The 24,980-nt window shown below is 40.1% G+C and overlaps 1 protein-coding gene across 1 annotated transcript in view; it reads left to right on the top strand.

The window, feature by feature from the left end:
- Positions 1-309: 309 nt before the first annotated feature.
- The window catches only part of LOC122790858, a 1,163,840-nt gene continuing 1,139,169 nt past the window's right edge, over positions 310-24,980 (top strand). The window contains exon 1 of the mRNA XM_044058512.1: positions 310-628. The gene's annotated coding sequence lies outside the window, so the exon portion shown is untranslated. The remainder of the gene's footprint in view (positions 629-24,980) is intronic.

Raw genomic sequence — 24,980 nt, 5'->3', positions numbered from 1 at the left:
CCGGGACCCAATACCAGGAATGACAGTGCTCTGAAATAAGTTACGTAAAACTAAACACACCCAGTTCTTCACCATAGTGCTTGAAATAGAAAAAATATATATACAGTTGACAGCGTTTGTATTAGACCACCACACAACCCGGCGAAAGGGTAGTGTAGTGGATCACCAGATGCACAGTATTAAGCACCGCCCAAAACCTCCCCCCGTTATTGTACGTCAGTTGGAAGTACTCAGTGTATCGACCACGCCCCATGGGCATATAAAATATAAAGTGTTAATAGCGGTATTCTAGTACATTCGGTGGTAAGTATTTCGCAAAGGTTATTCTTTGTGCCCGCTCCCAAGCAAATAACCTTTCCTCAATACATATGCCTAAAGTTAACATAGACCAGTAAATACCAGGAAGCCCTTCATTTTAAGCCAAATGCATGCTATAACCTTACTCGTGTATAGTTTGTGTGAACCGGAACCATAAACGCTTGGTGGATTTGTGTTCGTTTATTAACGTCCGCTCCCCGGCGGAGTCTTGGTTGTATTTTATATACGTAAGACGTATTACCGATTTCGAAAGGGGTTACGCAGTAAGAATTTCTCGTGTTTTGTGAGCATACCGTAATTTATCGGAGGGGTAAGTGGATGCCTTATTTTGCTTTGAGTAGTTTAAAAGTGATCTGGTGAGTTTTTCTAGTCAAAGCGCAATTATTTCTGTTTTGTGAACTCAGTCCTTTAGCTTGCAATTTGGATGTTTGGGCAGTAGCGCTAAGTTATGGCATTAGATAGAAGCGGACTTGAGAATAAATAAATATATATATATATATATATAAATACACTACCTCTCCTGTTTGATAAGTTAAACGTCATGAGGAAGTAGTGAAACTTGAATTTGAATCGATAAGATAAGTGCATCAATTGAGCCGTAACAAATTGTTCTCCTTTTTGCATTTTATTTATTGTTTGTGCATTGTAGTGTGTCAGTCCTGTTTGTTAATAAAGTGCCACGGTCACACAGTATTCAGTGCGTGAAAGACACCGGGATACAGGTGCGTTGTTTTATTAACCAGGGTAGGTTTTACAATTACTCGAGGGTTTTAACTGATCGGAGTCTTCCTTCGGGAGTTATCTAATTACTGTTGTTGGCTACAGTGCTTTAGTAGTCAGATTTATTTAACAGTCGAATACTAGAGTGATTATTTTAAGTTACTTTATTTGATAATGAACACCGACCCTAATGTAGCGTACAGGGAGAAACTACTTTTATAGCAGGGCATATGTTTATCTTCCAGAGTCATACAGTCTCTCTCCGCTATTGTTATATACTCACACGTGACAACAAAATTAAGCAGATGTTATTCATTAATTGATACACCCTTAAAGGTCTGCTGTTTGGTTTTATAATTTCTTGAGGCTTTCGACAGTGTTAGTTGCTTAAAAGGTATTATATTACATATGTTTATAGGTGGTTACTAGGCTATGGGCATAAGCATAGCTCTCAGCTTTTCATCTCCAAAATGAGGAACAGTCGCTTTCATCATGTGGAATAAATGGGCAAAATGTGGAACACTTATTAACAGCTTACCAACAACTTCAACTTGGAAGGTCATAGGATGGTTAAAACATGCTGGTTTTACTTATAAAAACGGCCCTTTTAATGAATTAATACAATTTCTATTTATCATGGATTTCACTTAAAAAAAAATCCTAACACTGAATGTGTGACAGGCTCTTTCAATGTGGAACTTTGAGGAACTTCGAGGAACATGAACTTTTTAAGACCCCAAATGGGATAGGTTCCTCATAATAAGGTACACTTGAGAGGTGTGGGCATGAGCCATTTTAAGCCTAGCAAGACTTATCCCAAATTTACCAAGAATAATGCTGTCAATACCCCAAGGATTTTTTTTATAGTTGATATAGGCTTGTGTGCATCAAGCATACATAGGCTGTCATTTATGGACATAAGGGTCAAACCAGAGTTAAATTTGCAATTTCCCATCCGTTGGTACATTTTATATCAAAAAAATGGTTGGAGACAGAGAAGAGCACATACTTGTCCTTCCAGCACGTCCTGTTAGTGTTGAGGAATGTTTTCAATTAGTTCACCAATATGACAGTTTTTCTGCCCTAAGGTAGGGAGATGATTAAATGCTACCATTGTTTACTGTGGCAGAAGTTGCTAGAGGCCCATGAAGATGAGCTGTGTGCCTTTCTGCCAGTGATTGACAGCTTTTAAGAGTGCCTGCAGTTCTTTTTCTGTTCTCTAATAAAATAAATTTTCTTTAAAATAAGTCATTTAGTGTGTTGGAACAGAATTATTTGTTGATGTAAACTAAGCAAATGCCACTGTTTAATAAGTGTGTGGAAATTCTTAGTTTTGACATGATTAACCTTTGATTGCATCTGCCAATTGGCTGCTTTATCAGTTTCGGGATGAGATGAAACCTTAAGGAAACTACTGGTCTTCTTCCTCAACAGAGTGGATGATATTTCCTCCCAACTCAGGGCTGTTTGTTCAAATTGTGTTTAAGTAGAGCAGAGAGGAGCCTACTCTCTTCCCTTTTTTTTTTTTTTTTTTTTTGAGTGGGGTGGGTGGCAGTTTTGTACCAGTGCGTGCTGACCGTTAGGCCTACCCTTGATTAAGCATGTACACTGCCCGGGGGGGGTGGGGGGCAGCCTCTGATGGTGCTTTATGCTCTTGCTGGTGTCCTGTTAATGAGAGCTTTTTCTATATTTATGGCTGTAGGCACCTTTGACCCTTAGTTCATGGATGCACTCTCCCCTACATGCAGCTATAGGGGCTGCCTTCACTGTCTTGGGTAGCCGTGTCCAGACTGGCTTCCTGGCACGGCACCTGCTATCCACTTTGACTTGCCTTGGATCTCCAGCTAAGGCCATGCCATAAGCGTGGCTGTGTGAAACAGGGGAGAAGCTCCATCCCTCCCAGTATGGACTTGCCTTTCCACCCTGCTGTGTTGTCAAGAGCCTGAGCTGCAAGTCAAATACTGGTTTCTTGGGTTGTACTCTGCTTTAATGCTTTTTGCCACTGATGCAGGCAGAGGCTACCCATTTTTGTAGGTGATGTGACCAAAAAATAATACAAAAACTTTACTGAACAAGTAGGTAGATAAATAAATGTTAATTACATTTATTTATGAAGAGTTTTCACTGAGCAGGAGGCCTTTTTAGTGGGGGACCTAGTATGAAAACAGTAAAATAATACCGTTGTAGAAGAGAGGCTGCTAGGATAAAGGTATAAGAATGTGTTGGAAGTAATCCATTTAATCATCTTCCATATCAAAGATGTCACAAAAGTTTAATTTACTTGTATTTGTTTACATTGTATGTAGCATTATGTTGTACCAGTTGAGCTTTTACCCGAGTCCCATTTGAAAGAGGATTCTATACCTAGTCAAAAGTCCCATAATAAATGAAAATAAGTAAGGAAATCACTACAAGTAAATTTGCCCATACTGCTATCAATTCTGATTAAAATGCAGTAAGAAGGCAGGTGTTAGCACTGTCATTTTGCAGTAGAAATAAGAGTTTTTCTATCTAAAGTTGCGTAGTGCAGTAATCATAAAACTTCTTTCTCAGCTATAGGTTCTTTACCCATAGTGCATTGTGTCATCACACACAGGATGACATTTCATTCTAATTAGTTTTATTTTGGGTTGAGCTATTTTTTGTGGGTGAACTGTGCATTACTTATTGTGAAAAACCTCTAGGTGGTTATGTCTTCAGTGCTTTTCTTCGATTTTTGGCGCTTCCCATTTCGTAAGGAGACTTCCTGCACCATTTATTGCAGTGTCTGCAAACTTGTCAAGTTAGGTTTTTAGAATTTGAACTTCTCAACTGTAAAGTGTCTTGTCTGGTATAAGTGTCAAATTCTGTAGTTCTGCCTTATCTACCTAATCGGCTGTTATTAGCAGCTGACTGTAATACTTGGCATATCTATAGAGCAAGTAGTTCCTGTTAAATTAGATCACTTTCTTTGAATTTACTGATCCTGTTTATGTATGCATAAACTTATACATTTTAGCTTTTGGTGAGCTGGAAAGAATGATGTCCCCCTCACATGTTGTTTGGGCTTTCGGGGCAAAAGAAGTGTAACGTAACATTGAGGTTGCTAATACCATGATGAGAAGGAACCCTGGTTTTTAAGTCAGGGTATGATTAGAGTTCATGAAATTAATATTGTTACCGTCTTTGATATTGGCCAGGAATGCTCTTATCAACACCCATAACGTGTCCAGTTTGGGTTATATGTATTGGTAGCATATCTAAGTATGACTGCAATTTCTCTTAGACCCATTGTTCCTTCTACTGTTGGTATCCTTCTTCCATATTTCTGTCTAAAAATCCTGATATTTTATGACTGTGTTTGTACTTAAAGATGCTGTAATCACTGGGTATAGCAGTTGCATTGATCAGTGCTGCTTTTGACTTTTTTCATGGACTAGTGTATCTGGTTTTCTTGTGTATTATTTTTGAATTGTTGGCAATGCATTTCCCATGTGATACACACTTCGTTTTCTGTAATGTTTGTGGTTTGTTTCTAATGCTTCTAATCCACTTGTGTATTGTAGTGTTTCCACAGTCTGCAATGCAGCTGTCTTGCCACATTATTGTGCCTTTTAGTGTACATCACACCTAGCAACAAGATGTGCTGTTGTACTGAATTCTTATTTATAGAACCACATTTGTAATGAATTTGTAAACTAACTTACACGTCCGTTATGGGCTGCCATTGTTAGCCTTTCACCTTTTCTTAACCTTTGTTACACCAAATGTTGGTCAGTATAAGGTTGTTCTAGGCAATCTCTGTTCTTATCACTATTTTTGGCTTTTCCCATGTCTCTTTACTTCTCATTTGGTCCTTCTCTTTTTATATTTCATTTTTTTGGCACATTCAATTATGGTCTGATTTTTGGTTACACAAGATTGGATTTCCATTCCGGCTTGGCATTGAAATGCTTCTGGTAAGATAAGCAAATATGTTATCTTGGACTACTTCTCAAGTTTTAACAATTCACTTTTTGGATCTGATGAGGCCAGCAGATGTGTGTGCAGACCCACATTTGCAGATTTATGCATTTAATCAATTTCGAGGAAGTCCATATCTCTTTCACAGGGTTGAATATATAATCTTGGTGTACACTGTGTGTGATGTATTTGTTTTGATTTTTAAACAGTTTTATTTGACATTTGTTTACTGGGAACGTCTCGACTAGGTGGTTGCCCGTTTTCAGTGGAGGCTTGGTGAGAGAATCTCCAGAGGCAGCGTATTACATTGCCACAATTAATGTTTTCACATGCACGAAAGAATGTACAATAATGGCGAGCACATCATTTTTACATCTATTAGATGAAACATACTTGCACATTATTACTAAGCAGACTATACACATGAGACAAGTGGTCTTTACAATTATATGAGTCATATCAGTATGATTCTGCTTGATAGTTTAAATGTGTTTACTCTAATGTATTTAGTATACGAATCTTATAGTAGAGGAGAGGGACAGAGAGGAGGGGAATTACAGGAGAGTGAAAGGATAGGATATAGAACCTTGTGTGCTGCTTAGTAAAGGATGTGATCTGGATAGGGAAGAAGTAAAAGAGCAAAAATTGGGGAACTGTATAGTGATAATTTCTTGCTTTTACGTACACCTTACACTATCAATTGTATAAAATATAATAGCAAGACGAGGGTAATGCTATTAGTTACAAATTAAGGCACTATTTGATCTGGTTTAGAACAGCACTGAGCAAAGGCATCCATTTTTTAGATGATTTTAAAGTGTGTGTTAAGGATTTGAGGGATGTCTGACCCTTATGGGCATAGTGTTCCATATTTCAGCTATGGAGTTGAGAATACCGAGCTGATTTAGTTGGTTTTTGAACAGTGAGTTGAACTTGGTTATTTGATTGCAGGGGCCATTTAGGGGAGTGTTTTTGTAGTATAGAATTTAAGGCTGGGAATAAGTTCTCCACAAGTAGTAAATGAGTAATCTTTAAATGGTATTGTTTTCTGGGAGCCAGGTTGTAATTATAGTCTTGAGTACAGCTGATGGTTTAAGAGCAAGACAAAAAGAGAAGCAGTGACAAAGAATACTCTGGAACATCCCCTTTTGAATTTATATCTGTAGATTAATATGTCCTTTGTCATGACCTGTTTTATGATCACTGTATTGTACAAAGATACACACTATGTTGATCAATTACATCTATAAGCATGCCATTAACCATGCATGTGGGATGTCGCAATTTTTTTTATCAAACCATGCCGTACTTGAATTCTTCCCTTTCCTACAGTTGTGTATTATAGTTTTATTTAGCAACAAATTATTTATTCCATTCGACATTGTTACCCTTTTGTTCTTTTGTCATGATTGAGTTTTTTGTAAATGGCTATAATCTACGTCTGTATCAATTCTAAAGTTTATTTATTGTCAGAAGGCAAGTTGTTGATCTGTAGTACTTAGATGGTTTGCAAGTTTACTTTTGAGGAGGTGTGTAGGTTTTCCTGTTGACCAGATTAATGTCTGTCCAGGATACGTGTGACAACCGTGCCCTGGCCCAGCAATCAAGGAGCCTCAGTCCTCACCACTAACACCAGGAAGGGCATCTCGTATAAGAGGAAAGGATAACAAGTACACACAATAAAGTACAATTTCCCTTAAGTGCACACAGAGATCAGTCAGTCTGGGGCTGGTTCTCCCTTGGTCTCCGTGTCCCCAGTAAGACTCCCCACTGGCACAGCTATAGGGTCCAGATCTCGGCCTAGCTGGCAAGCTAACCTCCAGTACCCTCTCTGTCCCATCAGTGCTTCATGTCCCTGCCCAGGCAGCGGGCGCACCACACACACTTTGAAGTATTTATACAACTTCACAGACACTCCTGGGAAAGGCTGAGACAGATTCTCCACCTGTGCCCCTTTACACAGACTATACGGTAGTAATTTCTGCCACCACCAGCTAATACTTATCAGCTACCCAAAGGCCCTTAAAAGGGTGTCCAATTACTGTGCAATATTCTTTTGCAATTTGGTAATGTAACTATTCAGTCTAAGGCTTATTACAACAATCTCTATAAATATGCAGTGTACTTTACTTATTTCTACACAAACCAGCCACTGGTAAAAGGTATTAAAATATTCCATAATAAATAAATAAAATGCAAGACAGTACTACTACACCACGGTGATATCTAAGAGTTCAGAGATCACACAGAAGCTTAAAACAATACAGTAGGAAAGTTCTGATATAACAGAAAAAACACTTGTCTAACTTTCTAAGTTCCTAGCTATTACTACAAGAAAACATACTTCTAAGACACTGCTTACATAAGACATCAGGTAGAGTGCTGATAAGTGGGGTATCAAGAACAAAATGCTCAGTTTCTCTCTGAACAATAGTTTTTTAAACTCCCTAACAAACATCTTTGCTAGGCCCTCCCAGATTACATTATTTTTACACTTAGCTTTTCCCAATATACACACTACATCATTTTGACACTTAGTCTGGAGTTCCCAGGCAAAAAGGTTACATTATTTAGCAACCAAACACCTGCTCAGGAAACTACAACATTAAGATATTTCACATGTACACTATCAATTATTCCTTAAGTTAAGACAATAGAAATAGTGGTTCCGAAGTGGCTGACTGAACACATTATTTAGATAATTTTAACTTCAAAGCACGTTTGAATTGCTTGGCTTAGTTTTCCTTACAGCAGATGGCAATGTTGCAACAATCTCGAAGTTCACATTTTACAGTGTTTTCTTTCATTTAAGAACACAAGCCTGTATATTTTACATGTTTTTTTATATATTTTATATATATATATATATATATATATATATATATATATATATATATGTATATGTATGTGTGTGTGTATATGTGTGTGTGTGTGTGTATATATATATATATATATATATATATATATATATATATATATATATATATATATATATATATAATGTATGTGTGTGTGTGTATATATATATATATATATATATATATATATATATATATATATAATGTATGTGTGTGTGTGTGTATATATATATATATAGATCTATAGATCTATAGATCTATATATATATATATATATATATATATATATATATATATATATATATATATATACATACATATATACACACACTCACAAATGATAGTATTTGATACATAATTCTATTTGACTAGGCTGGCAGCCTTCACCCATCTTCCCCCAATCTTCACAATGCACATACAAGTAATTCTTTCTGTGGGCTAAATCTTTGTGTAAAGATGTTGATGCTTTTAACCAGACGTTGGGTACTGCACCTGGACCTGGGGTTTTCCAGTTAGCTTTTTTTTTTTTTTTTTCATTCTTTTCTGGCCACTCCCCCATCCCATTTCTTATCCTTTGCATTGGAGCTTCATACTGTTTCTTTTAATTGTTCCATCCATTCAGCATAATCGTTATGCTCTGCAGAGTCTTCATAAATACTTATCCAGAATGTACCTACTTTGTTTTTGTGGTGGTTGTTCCTTTTGTTTCCCAATTCTTTTTGGGTCATTAATGAAATACTTTTTTATCCTTTTCCTTTATATTTGTCTGTATTCCTTCTGTTTTTTTTTTTTTTTTTTTTTTTTTTTTTGCCTGTGTTGATATTTAGTTTTATTATTGGCAATAGTATATGATAAACCTTGGTCTGTATTGATATTGTGCATTGCTCTTGGCACTTCTATCTTAGTATTTTTTAAATATCCTCTTGTATATTCTTCAAAAATGATACTCTTTGCTTTATAGATTTCTATATTGTGATATGGTGGTATTGTACATGTATCCGTCCTTTTCTTTTGTTAATGTATGCTTTTATGGTAATACTTTATCTGTTATTAGTTTAGCTGCACAGTTGTATGTTGTTTCTTTCTGATATGTCATGACTTTTCCTTACTAAACTTGATTACTAGGTTCATTCTTCTTGCAGTTATGTATCTTGTGTTTTAATATATACCCATCTCCATTAACTCAAGCTAGTCTTCACTTCTATCATTTTCTTCTTGGTTGATAGAATCTTCTTTACTTTTCCTGTAAGTAATTCAGTGAAAGTTCCAAAAAAATCCTCCTGTGACATATCCTCCTCAGATGCACCCTGATCCATCTGTTGTCCCTTCATATAGGAACCAGTAGCCCATCACACCACATTAACTATGTCAGAGTTGCCACAGTTTCCTGCTCCATTCCTGGTTGTGAAACTTAAGCTTGACTTTCATACTGGTCTTTTATAGGAAACTTCAGAATATTATCATGTTGCAGTCTTCTTTAGATGCCTTCTTCTCTTCCACCTGTTTCTTAATTCACAGATCCATAATTCCATTTTGCTAGGACATTGCCTGTGTTGGATTCTCCTCACTAAATCCTTTACTTCTCAACTTCTCAGATAATCTGTAACTTCAGTTTCTTTTTGGTTATCTGTGCCTTACTAATCCTCTTTTCTACGTCCCCCTTTTTACTTTTATTGTACTGTGAAGTTTTCCATATCTGGATGCCTTTGACTGTATTTCTGTCTCTTTTGGGTCTGCTTTTTTGTGCTGATTAGTTCGCCTCGCTTTTGCATAAATGTTGTACCATAGCAGATCTCTCTCTCCCATGTCCATGTTTCTTTTTGTATATATTTTTCAAAAGGCTCTGGGTTTGTTTGTTTTTCATGTTTATGGGCAATTATATGTAGGAGATAAATTCCTGAAAACTTGAGATTCCCAAATAAGGTGACTTGGGATTTCATCCAAAACTAACATTTTATGTGCTGGGGTAACCATTTAGATGACACACAGAATGCACATTTGTCTCATTTTATTGCTTTTGGCAATGTAGGGAACATTTTGTTGAGAGGAAATATACTTTGGGATGAGAAGTTGTGCTGAGTGTGTAACCTTTTGTAAACTAAAAAATCAAACTGCAGATAAAAAGTAATAACATCAGTCAAGTCTAGAAGGCGTGTAGTAATCCTGTATGTAATGAAATCTTTATTAAAGATGCCTTTAATTTTAAGAGGAACTAGTTACTGGATAATTTGAGCTAGACAAAAAAAAAAAAGGTCAAGTTATTAGTTTTGACAGGCCAATGGAGTTGTGTTGTGAGCAGTCGTGTAAAGGGGTTGAGCATGGTATTTTGTCCACTGTCAAGTTCATTTCCTAAGAATGAATGCACCTCTCTTCAGATTTTTACCCACTGATGCAGAGCTGACCTACTGCATACATGTTTGTATGTATTTAGATATATTTGCTAATTGGGTATGTGTTTTTCTTTTCAGGATTTGGGCTTAAATAAAAGCAAAAACAATGCAATCAAAAAGTTAATATCGCAGTTGTTGGCAAAGCACTGAATTTTCAAAGTATTACAAAATATGGTTTTGTAGTTGTGTTTCTTGTGAAGCAGTATTCTAGTAGAAAAAATAATAAAGCTGTACACGTACATTATTTGTGCTACCAAGCAAGGAATTCCTTAGTAGTATAGCACACCAGCCCAGGGGTGCAGTCATCCTGTATGTGGTCCTCACGGATATGGGAGAGTGCTGACTGAGCACCTCCTAGTGTGATGTCTCCTCTGGTAAGGTCAAACCCACAAAATGATCTCCTTTGAAGTAAAAATAAAACCTGGCACCCCAGCTAACCCGTGAATATTCAGGAACTACCCCAAGTCTAACTTCCTACTGTTAAGTGTTAACCTGGCAAAATTTCAAGCCTCCGTAAACCCAGAACACTGCTACCTATGCAGGACTGTTCAAAGAAACACCATTCAAGCATGTTAGTAGCTGCATAGGGGCCGCTGTGCCCACCAGAAGTACAGAACTAATGCGAAAAACAAGCCACCCTGGTGGGATCACAACATTAATAGGCTGTGTAACAGGATGAAAATCCTTGTAAAACTTCGAAGGTATAGCACTCATCAGGATAAAAGTGCACTCGCTAAACTAAACAAGTAACTCTGGTGCAAATAAAGTCTACCAAACCCAAATTTGGCCTCCCAGACCAAGGTCAACCTCCAGGCATTAATTAGCTACGTCCGCAACCTCAAAGACATTAAACAATTGTGTGCAGAGCTCATTGTAAATGAAGCCACCTATAGTGAGTCAGAAGATGTAGCAGATCTACTGGCTGACAAATTCAGCTCCAACTTACCCCTGTCGCCCTTCAATCTTTCTTCAGGAAATTGCATCAAATATAGCTCCCCCTGCCATTACTAGAGCAGGTCCTTAATGCTTTCTCTAAGGCCATGAACACCACATCAGTGGGTCCAGACTATATCCCAGGAAAGTACTGTGAAATGTGATCTGTCAGGCTGTCTGGAATTGCTGTTTAACTGTAGCCTTCAAAATGGGCTTCATACCTTATGAATGGAGAATAGCAACAATCATCCCTCTGCACAAGGGTAGGCCATCTACAGATCCATAAGTTTCATGTCTTTTTTTATACAAAGTCATGGAAAGAACTATCATGGAAATGATAAATAATGACACAGGAAATCTCCAGATATTGGACCCAACCCAGTTTGGTTTAATCAAGGGCAGGTCATGCCTACTGAACTTGGTGGGACGACTTTGAGAAGGTCACCAAGGCAATGGTTGAGGGCGTACTTTGAGCTGTTTGAGGTGTTTGACACACCACCTCTCTCTCAAACATTGTTGACAAACTTAAGAGGTTAAGTACAAACCCGTATGTCACCTAGTGGATAGTCAGCTGGCTCACAGGACCCAGGAAGTTAGAACTGGGGAGTCCACTTCTACAAAGAGGCCAGTCACAAATAGAGACCCTCAGGGATTTGTCCTGGGACTGCTTATTTTTGGCATTTTACTTTTCTGAAGTAAAGGCCAATGTGAGTGGCCTCTGGCTGATTAAATTTGCAGATGATTGCAAATAAGGAGCGGTCTTGAATCACCCACCAACACAAATGTTCTCCAGGAAGTGCTGACACCAGACCAACAACTGTCAGAGCCATGGACAAAGTAAATGCCAAGAAATGGGTAAAAGTATTCTTTGGGAAGTAATCAATCCCTGGCAAGTCATATTGACAACATGCCCTTGAGTAGACCCAGTAGTCAGGGACTTGGGAACACACATGGATAATAATCTAGTGTTTGAACATCATGTGCCTAAAGATGGGAGGAAATCCATTCTATGACGTGCAACTTATAAACAAAGATATGGCGTCTAGGTCCAAGGAGGTATTGTTCCACTGTATTTGGCATTCATCAGACCTATCCTAGAGTACAGTGCCTGGATATGTAACCATATCCAACAATTAGAATTTCCACATAGGTTCCTCACCTAAAAGAATATGAGGCATAAGTAACCTGTCCTATGCAGGCCACCTCAAGGCCCCATCCCTGTATTCTGTCTCTTACACGCTGTTGAGTGGCGATCTTGAACCTACTGAATGTCTGCAAAACAAACCACACCAGAATTACCCATTCTAAAGATTTGAAATTTTACTTGGGATTTAAATAGGACCTGCTAGAAAGATGGATATATATCCCAGAGACTACCCCTTCTGGGACAGGCTCCTCAGCTTTGTGAAGCAGAGTTCTTTCCTAACCCAGTTCGTGTAATTTTTGACAGTTGAATGGGGAACAGGAAATTCACCCCTGGTTTTGCACCTGTGTCTCTACTGGACACAGGTAGCGTGTAAATGGTTCATCTCTCAGGCCACTGCTTGTAAATGTTTTACCTCCTAAGCCCCTGCTTACACTTGACAATAACTGAACTTGTCAGAGATTTGGGATACATGGCTGCGCTTAGAGGCCTTTTTGGTAGTTAGCATAGTAGACACCTATGAACCTACAATGGAATTCCATCAGGAACTCGGTAGTGCAAAAAGTCTTAAGAAAGCACTATAGAGTGTAGTATGCTGTCCCGATTTTAGATTTGGAGCAGGTTCTGTACTATAGCTGGTCAGTGAAGTCAATTTTTGAGTAGTACTACACAGTTGCCTTCTGAATAGAGCTACTAGTGTATATAAATATAAAATATGCTCCTTGCAGAGGAGGATATGTGATGGTATTAAACTATATCTGTGCTGGGGTGTTGCATAAGGAGTGTGTTAAGCCTTTATATTATGGAAGCATTTGGGACATGCTTTCTGTAGCTGTGCCTCATTTGTGTGTTGAAAAGATGCGTCACTGATTCAACGTGGTAGATTTCTTTCTCTGTTTCTCTTGCCGTAAACTTTGAGGCAATGCAAGCTTTGTTGGACTGTTTTGTTGCAGGGGGCATGTTTATTTTGACACCAGTAACTTTGGCTCCCACTGTTGTCATTTACTAGGTTGGTTTTGCAAAGAGCCTTATTGTTGTTTTATGTGGATGGCATCAGTAGGGTTGTGTTGGTAGCTGGTATTGTTGAGAACCGAACTAAATCTTATTTGGATTAATAGTTATTCTGTACTTGCATTCAGACAACAGTTGAAAGTTTAAATGGTGACTTCAGACAAGTGGAGTACCACAGGGTTCAGTCCTGGGTCTCTCCTGTTTGGTATCTACTTTTCTGAAGTACAGGCTAACACAGAAGGTCTTTGGATAACGAAGTGTGCAAATAACTGCAAACTAGGAGCCGTAATCAAAACTCCTAATGATGTGGACATCTTACAAAAGGGCCTCACTGAGACAGATGCCTGGTGTCAAAGCCATGGCCTCAAACTCCATGTCAAGTGCATTGTCATCGCCTTTAGTAAAAACTCTGTACCCATGAGCTACCACATAGGTGGTAGTCTTAACACCGAAAGTGTGATGAGACCTTGGGGCACAAGTGGACAGTAGTCTCTCCTTTGATCACATCGCCACAGTAGTCAGGAAATCCTTCTATGTGGCACACCTCTTTTCCTGGATGAGAAACCTTTTATGATGAGGTCATTGTTTCCCTCTACACGTCACTCATTAGGCCCATTATAGAGTACAACGCCCCTTTTGGTATATGCCTTACAAGACCTCTACAACAACTGAAAAGGCTGCATAGGATTACGGGCCTCAAGCAGATGGCCTACGCAGACTGTCTCAAAAAAGCTCCAGCTTTACTCCATCATATCACCTACTCATATCCCTCCAAGCTACACACTCTCTAGGGACCTAAACCTTGTCACTACAATGACAGAACATGCTGGAGGGATAGATTCCTGTCCCAGAGACTTCCATACTCTGGATCAAACTACCTATCTATATCAAACCAAACAAAGCTCTTCATTAGCGCTCTTCAAGAAAAATCTAGGTGATTGGGTGGGAAATAGGAAATCCCCCCCCCCCCAAGGATCATCTCTGTGGCTCTGCTTGACAAGGGCACAGGGAAATAATTTTCTTGGGTGGCAAAAGCCAGGGTACCTTTTTGGCTAGGCTTATATAGGCCCTAGGGCCAATAGCCTAGTACCTACCTATGAACCTGTGGTGTACTGCTGTTATCTTGGATGGCTGTGTCATAAATGCAGTGGAATTTATAGCTAGCATAGTGCTGCTGATATTGATAGTTGTGCGTCTACTGTACATAACTGCCTGCAGTGATGCATGACATTTTCCTTGTATATTTCTTCTCCCCCCTCCCCCAACACATGCACACACCCTACATTGCCTGAAGGCTGTTGTCTCTCTAGCCCTCACTGTGGAATAGATTAGCTTTGCTTGATTACTTCACAGATGAACATTTTCTTGGTTGGAAGGGCTCCAGTTCATCTGGCTGTCATATATTGCTGTGTAGCTGAGATGTGAAGGTTTTGATAGTAGGTTTCTTTTGACTGTTACCTGTATTAAGGTTTGAGTCTGTGGCAGCATACATCAAAATGGAGTTTACTACCGTGACGCGTTTGCAGTCTGTGTGTTGCTCCTGCTATCTAATGTACATTGATATGAATTTTCTGACCATTTTGGGACTTGGTTCATTTTTCAGTGGCCATTCTGTTGGATTACCATAAATTTGTTGTATCATTGATGACTGTACTCTCTCTCTAGTTGCACCATTTGAATTGTGGACTACTGCAGTCACTCTTGTCACACAGTCAACCGATCCTCTCTAACCCCTCCCTCTTCAACTCCATCTCCCAATCACAACCACTCCAGCCCCACTCAGTCCCTATAAACTCCTTGTCTGTCTCATATTATACTTTCCTATCTGCCCCATACATTCATGCCACTAAAGCACACACACACCAGGACCATGACTTGTCTACTAGCTCAAACATTTCTCACACCATTTATCTACTTTCTATTCTTCCTTTATACCATGCTTTCTCCTACTCGTCTAACCAACTCCACCCCTCCTTCCTATCCATCCCCTCCTCCTCATCCCACTATAAAACATTTATAGGTTCATAGGTAGGTACTAGGCTATCGGCCCTAGGGCCCATACAAACCTAGCCAAAAAATGTACCCTGGCTTTCGCCACCCAAGAAAATTATTTTCCTGTGCCCCTGTCGAGCAGAGCCACAGAAGTGATCCCCGGGGTGAATTTCCCATCCAATCAAAAAGATTTTTCTTGGAGTGCTAATGAGGAGCTCTGTTTGACATAGGTAGCCTGTTCCAGGGTATGGGAAGTCTCTGGGACAGGAATCTATCCCTCCAACATGTTCTGTTTATTGTGGTGACAAGGTTAAGGTCCCTAGAGCGTGTAGCTCTGAGGGATTGGTATTTCTTTAAGTGGAGCATGTCCAACAGCACTGGGTTTGACATAGCTTTGTATGTTAGGCAGAGATCGCCCCTGAGTAGGCGATATGCGATGGAGTAAAGCTGTTGTTTTTTGAGACTGTCTGCATAGGGCATCTGTTTGAGGTCAGTAATCCTCTTTGTGAGGTATTTCTGTGGTCTTTCCAGTTGTTGATGTCTTGTGAGGTACATACCAAAAGGGGCGTTGTACTCTATAATGGGTCTAATATTTGATGAGTAGAGGGGAACAATGACCTTTTTTTTTTTTTTTTTTTTTTTTTTTTTTTTTTTTCTGGATGAGAATCCTTTTATGATGAGATGAGCCATTTAGAAGGATTTCTTGACCACTGTGGCGATGTGATTATCAAAGGAGAGATTACTGCCCACCTGTGTCCCAAGGTGTCATCACATTTTCGGTATTAAGTAGACTACCAGCTATGTGGTAGTTCATGGGTACAGAGTTTTTACCAAAGAGGATGATAATACACTTTTTGGCATTGAGCTTCAGGCCATGGCTTTGACACGAGGTATCTGTCTCAGTGAGGCCCTTTTGTAGTTTGTCCACATCGTTAGGAGTTTCGATTATGGCTCCTAGTTTGCAGTCATCTGCAAACTTTGTTAGCCAAAGACGTTCTGTGTTGGCCTGCACTTCAGAGAAGTAGATACCAAACAGGAGAGGACCCAGGACTGAACCCTGTGGTACTCCACTTGTCACTGGTCTGATGTCGGATTTGGAATCCGCTACAGTGTGGGTTCTGTCCGTGAGCCAGTTGGCAACCCATCTTGTGACATAGGGATTTATACCTAGTTTAGTGAGCTTATCTATAATTCCAGAGTGGGGAATGGTGTTGAAAGCCTTGGCGAGATCTAGATAAGCTGTGTGAACCATTTTACCCTTGTCTATAGCTTTGACTTCTTTGAAGCAGTCACCAATCAGGTTTAGGAGACAGGATCTGCCTTTTACAAATCCAAACTGAGTAGGGTCCAGAGTTTGGATATTACCAATGTCTTTGTTTGAGTTCCATGATGATACGTTCCATGGCCTTGCAGACCAGGCTCGTCAGGCTAATGGGGCGGTAGTTCCTGGGGTCCGTCGTGGCTCCCCCTTTGTGGAGTGGGATAACTGTCGCGGTGCGCCATTCAGTGGGTACAAAGCCTGAGGTGAGGCTATGATTGAACATGGTACTTGGGTAGGGTGTCAGTTCATTCTGTAGTTCGTGTAGAACGCAGCTTGGGATATTGTCAGGTCCCATGGATGCTGTGTTCTTGGCTTTGGAGAGTGTGTTGTGTGTGTGTTTTTTTTTTTTTTTTTTTTTATACCTGTGCAGCCGTGATTTATAGGAACTTTGCGTTCTTCCAGTATAGAGATGGGCCCTCTAGGGGGTGAGAGGGGGGTAAAGTTAGCACTGAACCTATCTGCTAGGATGTTGGCAATATCAGTTGGTTCTGTATATTTAGTGCCATTATGCTGTAACTCGGAGCAGATCTGAGTGTTCCCATTTAGATTCTTGACATAGCTATAGAATGCTTTGTGGTTGTCTTTAGAGTCAGTGGCAATTTTGTTTTCGTACTAGCTTTGGAGGATTTTGAGGGATTTCCGCTTCTTACCGAGGTTGACCAGGGAGTTCCTCCAGTCATGGGATTTTACTCTTGCAACAGTTTCTTTCTTCTGTTGTAGAGTTTGTTCCACAATGTATTTGCCTCCCTAGTTCAACCCAACCTCTTCCACTACTTCAAATTAAAGCTTGTCCCCCTCCCACCTACATACCACAAACCTAAACTTAATTCCTTACTGTCCACAATTATTAAAGACCAAATCAAAAATGTCACTACCCTTCCTCAACTACCTGTGCTTAGCAGGGGACATGCATCCAAACCCTGGACCAAATACTTCCTCCAGTCACAACCCTACTGTTACAAGCAATAAAACTAACCACAAATACCTCAAATTCTTCACAATGAATGCCCAAATTCTAAAAAACAAAGTAACCCACTTTCATGCTTGGCTTAATCATAACCTATCCGATATTGTAGCCATCTCTGAAACTTGGTTAAAACCCCATATTTGTGATTCTGAAATCCTGCCATCCGGGTTCAAAGCCCTGAGGCATGACCGCTTAAATAGAAAAGGGGGTAGGGTAGCCTTAATCTACTCTAACTTGTTGTCCATATCTTCCTACCCTAATCCTATCCCTCCATTCAACAATGCAGAACTAGTAAGGGCCTACTAAAACTAAATAACCATAAAAGCTTATGTATCATTGCCCTTTACATCCATATGTGATATCTCCACTCTTGAAGAAATTCTCCTCTGGACCTCCACCAATATTGAGCTAGAGACCTTCATACTTGGAGATGTAAATATCGACTGGAATAAAATCAACAACCCAAATCCATCAATTTTATATAACTATACCCGACTTAACTCTATCACCAGACTCAACAAAACAAACCCCCCCAGGTACAGCTCTAGACCGGATCCTAGTATCTGACCCTAACAAAGTCATCAACCCTGGCACTGTTCCTGACCCTATAGGTGACCACTTGCCATCTTTCATCCACAGAGCTACTCTCTCTCCTCTCCTCACCTACACCAATATACCCACACTCGTAACCTCACAAACTTTAACCCCACAACCTTCTCTGACGTCCTAAAACAAACCAACTGGAACTCCCTAAAACTCTACCACTTGACAACGGTAGAATTCTTCAGCTCAACCTTCTTAAGCATCCTCAACTCCCTAGCTCCACCAAGAATAAGAAGGGTAAAAACCAAGACCGTCCCTTGGCTAACCAAAGATGCATAAAACTTGTGCTACAAAGGGATAAATCCTGGAAAACATAACACCAAAATAAGCAGCCAGAAACTCTTTATATATAACTTTGCAACCTTGTTTAAAAAACAAATCGGGGATAAGTCATACTATATTTAAACTCCAGTCCAACTAATCAAGCAACCTCAAACATTTCTGGAACTCAATTTAATTCTGTTTCAAACCAGGCACCAAAAATAACCCTTGTCCTGACTCCAGCAAATCTGATTCTGAAATAGCCTCCTTATTCAACTCTTCCTTTACCAACTCCATAGCTGAACTGACCAAGAGCTTCCCTAACACCGACCTATCCAATCTTCCACACCCCCTACACAATCCTCTGCCTCCAATACCTCCCCCAGTATTTGAACTTAAACCCATCTCTACCTACCACATAAAAAGATTACTCTCTCTAAATTAAAACCATGCTCCAATGCCTCTGATAATATTCCATCTTCCTTCCTAAAAATAGCTGCAGACAGTATTGTTCTTCCAATCAGCATCTTAATCAACAGATCCATGCAGGAATCTTGTGTGACCAAATTTATGGCATGCTGCCTTTTATCCTACCTCTCCATAAGGGAGGCAAAAACAAATAGCATCTCTTATTTCAGCCGTATAGCTATCCTTTCCCCAATCTCAAAACCCCTAGAGAAATGCGTCCACCTACAGCTTATGCCATTCCTAGCCAATCCTCAACTAATTACTCCAACGCAACACTGCTTCCAACCTGGCCATAGTACTATCACACTCTCATTCTTAGACATAGTAAATCTTGCCCGTGGCTCTGGTAAAATTGTCTCTACAGTTCTTTCTGTCCAAAGCATTCGATACCATCTCCCACACCCACCTCTTAAACCACCTTTCTAGCCTCCATCTCTCAGAGGAGAATTTATCCTGGTTCTCAAGCTACCTCTCTGACAGGTCTCGAGCCGTGAAATGGGGGAAAGGCACCTCTTCCTTCCTACCCTCACTGGGGTACCTCCGGGATCAATACTTGGTACAATGCTGTTCGACATCTTTATTAATATACCAAAATTGTACAATATGTAGACCATTGAACTTTGTCTGCTGCGCTTCCAACCTCTCTGAGCTACAAATAACCCAAACTGCATTCTCCTCCACTGAAAAATGGATGCTCCAAAACCACCTCTCACTAAATGCCAACAAATCCAAAATACTGTTCTCTCCTTCAAAAGCCTCCTCTCTTGATAAAAATTCTTTCCAAATTAATAGCCACAACAATGCTTCTTTAGAGGTTGTTCCTTTCGCTAAATTTCTTGGGGTAACTATTGATTAACACCTAAAATTCAACACACTCATCCAGCAAAACGTGAAGAAAACTCATGTTAAACTTGGTATGCTATACAGAAACATCCACTTTCTTTCCCCTCCCACCAGACAAACTCTTGCCACTACTTACCTACTCCCCTCACTCTTATATGGCGCTTCTCTTTTAACAAATCTCTCTGCCTCTCTCTCCTCTAAACTGGAAGTCTGTTCTAATAAGATTTCTAAATTTGCCACCAAAGCCAAATTCTCCTCATGCCAGTTTAACTGGCATGAACTCCCCAACCATCTAGACTGTCTCCAAATAACTACAGACTACTAAGTTCCCAGCTCTAAACAATATTCTCCAACCATACACCCCTCCGAACCCACCAAAACCTAATCACTGTCTGCAAACCCAATTTGTCTTGCTGGTCAGCTTCTGCTATCCTTTTCATTAGCTAAAAAATGGAATTCTCTGCCATCCTCTCTAAGGACTTCTGAAAGCTTTAAAACTCTGCTACACTCCTACCTTTCTTCTAACAGGAAATGCACCTGTTCTCTCCCCACATAACCTAATACTTTTTCCTCCCCTTAAACTTTTGTCCACCTCTGAGCATAAACCTCCTAACCTAACTTAATTGTAAATAATGTAAACTCGCAACTGTACAACCCACAAATAACCTCTACCACCTTTTGCTCTTTCTCTTCTTAATCTTTTCACCCTCACATCTTGGTTTCCTCTGCCTCCCTAAATTTCAGATGCCTTATCACGGAACTTATTCCTGTTCATTAGGTTAAAATAAAACTGTAACCATGATTTCTTTGCTATGATTATCCTGTACCTACACTATATAAATACCATCCTAAATATTTTGACACTATGTAACCAAAGAATTTGTTCTCCGACACAAAATGATATTTAATTGTGTTTTCTTTACTTTTATTGTAACTGTGAATGCACTGTGTAACACATAGATATTTAGTTGTATTTCTTTGCTTTGCTCGTAACTGTGAATTATACTGTGTAATGTGGAGCTTTTCTCCCTGGGCCTCCACTGAAAATGGGCTCCCTGAGCCCAGTGGACCTCCCCAGTCATCCAAACTGAAATGAATATTTGGAATGATCTAGGCATGCTGTGGTAGATGTAGGCACTAGTCGGCAATCTATATGTGAATTGTTTTGTCTGTAGTATGTGGTTTAGGCTGTGTACAAACCCTGTGTAGAGTGTTTGGTTAACTATTTAAGAATTCTGGCCAATATTTACGATGTCTGGACTGGAGAGGTCCAGATATTTTGGAAAAGGGAGTTAGTATTCTATTAGAAGTGGAGGAAGATGGAGCAGTAGCTGTAACTCATCTCCATTTTATCCGATGGTCACTGATGCAGAACCATGTTAGTGATTTGCTGTTTATACACCATGTATATAGTCAAGGTAACTTGCTATTCCCTTCTTTGATTTCTGGATTAAGTACATGACACAATTGGACTTGCAGAGTTCCATATATTGTCAGATGGCTTCAAAATTGGTCAGTACATAAGGAAGTAAAGAGGAGATGCCATTTCCTTTGATTGTGATATACAAATACCACCAGTAAACAAAAGTTCAGTTTTGAGCGCCCAGTTGCTTGTACACAACTTATTTCTAGCTTCGTATACTAATGACAGCAAGTTGGGTAGTTAATGTGAATGGGAACATTTTTATTGTTTTGCAGGATCATTTTTAAGGTATATAGTTAGTCTCGTGGTGTCTTAGAAACTCCAGTAATGTCTTAGAATGATTACCCACTTTGAGATTTATTATTGGAATATTCCGGTTGACCATAATCAGTTTTTTTGAACATATAGTTGGTAGTGCAGCTCTAGTGATTGAAATAGTGGGGCTTTGTTCTAAAATATTTCACCTTTCAGAGCTGAGAGCTCATTCCTCCTAATTTCTGGCACTTTAAAATATGGCACTGTTTTATATGGGCAAAGATAAATTTAAGCACATATTCTGAGAAGAATTATCAAGACCATAATAGTTTAACTTTCTGTAGCTTATAGAGTACATAATTTTCATAACAGCAGTACAAGATCAGTAGTTAGGAATGTATTAGTTTATATGTTACTGAAAAGGGCAGTCAAGCAGAACTTTGAGACTATCCCATATAGGAAAACCACATGGAAGAGTAGATAAATTGATGGTAGAACTCTGGAGTTGTCATTTGGACAGAAGGGACGGCTCATGCAAACGTTTAAAAATAAGGTTTGCAAATATAGACATAGACAAGATGTTCTGAAATTTAATTTGTCATTTTGTTAGCTGCTAGTGTAACCCTTGGTTCTAGATGATTGTCGCTGTTGAAGTGACACCCCAATCTCGTGTCCAAAAATGAAGGGGGCGAGGGGTTGTGGAGGGATTTGTTAACAAGAATAGAGCATTGATTGTCTACCATCTTCAGACTCAGCCCTGGAAAAGCAAGTACAAAGTAATATAATGTACTTAGTATTGTATTTGTACTGTAAAGCATGCAAAACAAATAGTATGTCTGTCTAGCAAAATAGGAATCTGTGTAATATCGGTTCTGTCTTAAAATTATAGATTATTTTAGGCTATAGTGACAGGTTGATAAGATGTATGATGCAGGACAGGAAGCACAAGTTAGAAGCAAATGGATACTTTGAGGGGAGAGGAGAAGTGTAAAAGTGTGGTGCTCAGTGTGTGTGAGGGGGAGGGGTGTGGAGGATACAGTTTGAGAGGGACGTGTGGAAGAGGATACAGACTAGCATGAGAGAGGGAGATGATGTGACATAATACTAAGATTAGGCAAATGTTGCCAATGTTGGGCGGTAGGGAAGAATCAAGTTTTCAAAAGGGAATTCAGGAGTCAAGTAAGAATATACTGGAAGGAGAGGTGATGAATGTGGGCGTAGAACTAAATGGGCCTAGGGAGGGTTTATGAGTGATTGGTAACAGAAGGGATTTAGGGAGTCTTGACAGTAGAACAGGAAAGAGAGAACTGAAGATAATGGTGAAGGAAAGAGAGAACTGAAGATAATGGTGAAGGATGCCCAAGTAGAATGTTCTTCGTCTTCCCTTGCTGCAGTCCTGACAATTGGGTGTAGTCCGCGTCCCAGTCGGCCCGAATACCAGAGTATAAGGCTGACGTCGGTCATGGCGCCTTAGACTGACGTCAGTACGTCAGGGTACTAATGCGCATGACCGACGTCATTTCCTCAGTCTTTTTTGCCGCATGGTCCGATGCAGAAGCAATTTTGCGAGTGCAGGTTGGCGTTCTGAGATTTTCCGAAACCGGAGTTTCAGACCGAATACAGAGTTGGCTAAGTAACCCGTTAGAACATTTTGGTTTTTCTTGCCTCAGTATTTAACCGGATGTCAGAAAAAGTGAATAACTGTATTTCTTGTGGGAAGCAGATACCGCATAGGGATTATCATACATTGTGTATACCTTGTTTAGGGCCTGAGCACGGCGTTGTTGGTTGCCGCTCTTGTGCTAGATTTAACAAGCGCACTATTAAGAGGAGGCTTGATTGTGCTAGGTTAGTGTTTGGGAAGCGTTGCAATTATACTATGCCGTCGGATGCTCCGCCGCCTGCTTCATCTAAGAAGCGCAAGGACAAAACAGTGAAGTCTAGGGGTGAGGAACCGGCAGTCCCGGACGTCGGTCCTTTAGAAGGCTCAGGGAAGCCAGCGGTTTTGCCTGGAGTCTCTATGGAGTCTCAGGCAGATACTTTACTGTTACAGGATGTGCCCTCTCAGGAGGTAGGCCAGGCTGAGGGGCTTCTCAGGTAACTGTTCTTCCCTCTCTTCCCAAGGTAGTTAGGGCCTCTCCTTCTGTTGCCAAAGCTTCTTTTAGAGGAAGGCCAAGTTCAGCTTCTGTAGGGGCTTCTCCTAGCATTTCGGCTCTGTGCCTAAGAAACATATGCTTAAAATGGCAGAAGATTTGATTACTCTGATTAGAGGTTCTATGCCCCCACCTGATAAGAGGCCTAGGGTGGAACAGGAGTTTGATAGTTTTGAACAGTGTTCACAGGCTTCAGGGTCTTCTGTGGAAGACTTGCAAGAGTTTCCTACTTATTCTGATTCTGATGTGGATGATTCCACTCCTTCAGCTTCTCCTCCTGAGGATTTTTCATTTTCAGAGACTCTTCACTCCATGAGGGAGCACTTTAAATGGGAAGGCCAAGATTACTCTGACTCCAGAAAAGGCTTAGGGAATTCTTGTTTTGCCCCAGCATAGGCCCTTAGCTATTCCTCCTGTGTTGAATGTGGTGGAGGATGTTTTGCAGAGGCTTCTCTGAACCCTGATTCCTTGCCTCCTGCTCCTGTTAAGCCTGATAGGTATTATAGGTTGCCCAAGCTCATAAGTATTTGTTTAAGAGTCCCAGGGCGGACCCAGAAACTGTTTCTCAGGGGCCTAAAGGTGTTAAAGCTTCTGTGGTTAAAAATCCTGTACCCTCTGATAAAGAGGCAAGGGCTTTGGATAGGTGGGGTAAGAAAGTATATACTTCTTCCACTCTAGCCATGAGGCGTTGAATTGTCAATTTCATATGCTGAAATATCAGAATTATCTCCTTTCACAATTGAAATCTAAGGTGGATGCTTTGGCGGAAGGTATTGAGTGTAAAGAATTGCTGGATTTGGTTCATGTGTCTGAACAAGTGGGTAAGCATTCTTTGCAGTGTGGTTTTGATGCTGTCCAGGCCTCCTCGAGGGTGGCTGCTACTAGTTCTGTTCTTCGCAGACATGCATGGTTGAAGGATCAGAATTTAGCTGAGCATGTTAAGACCAGGATTTTGGATGCTCCTTTACAGTCTGATGTGTTGTTTGGACCGCCTGTGGAAGCAGTTTTAAAGAAAATGGAGGACAAAGCTAAGTCTATGCAGACTGTTAAAGATTTTGCAGGTGCAGCCTCCAAGTTTAGTAGAAATTGGCCTGCTAAGGGGTGGACATATCCTGCTTATGGTTCCCAGTCTAGGGGTAGGTCTAGACGTGGTAGGGGCAGGGCTCAAGGTTCGTTTAGGCCTAGATCAGACAGTTCACCTGCTCAGACTTCTGGTGAGGGCAGGGGTCAGTCCTTTCGTAAGCAGAACCAATGACCTGCCTTTTCAGCTGCCAGTGGACTCTCGTCTGGCAGCTCCTTTGGGAGGAAGATTGTCTCTTTTCAAAGAAAATTGGGATTTAATCACTCAAGACAGATGGGTGCTGGATATCATTCATCA

This window comes from Protopterus annectens, chromosome 1.part2 (genome assembly GCF_019279795.1).
Source record: "Protopterus annectens isolate FY-2018-M chromosome 1.part2, PAN1.0, whole genome shotgun sequence".
NCBI classification, from domain to species: domain Eukaryota; kingdom Metazoa; phylum Chordata; order Ceratodontiformes; family Protopteridae; genus Protopterus; species Protopterus annectens.
This window is presented reverse-complemented; position numbering and strand designations above follow the sequence as displayed.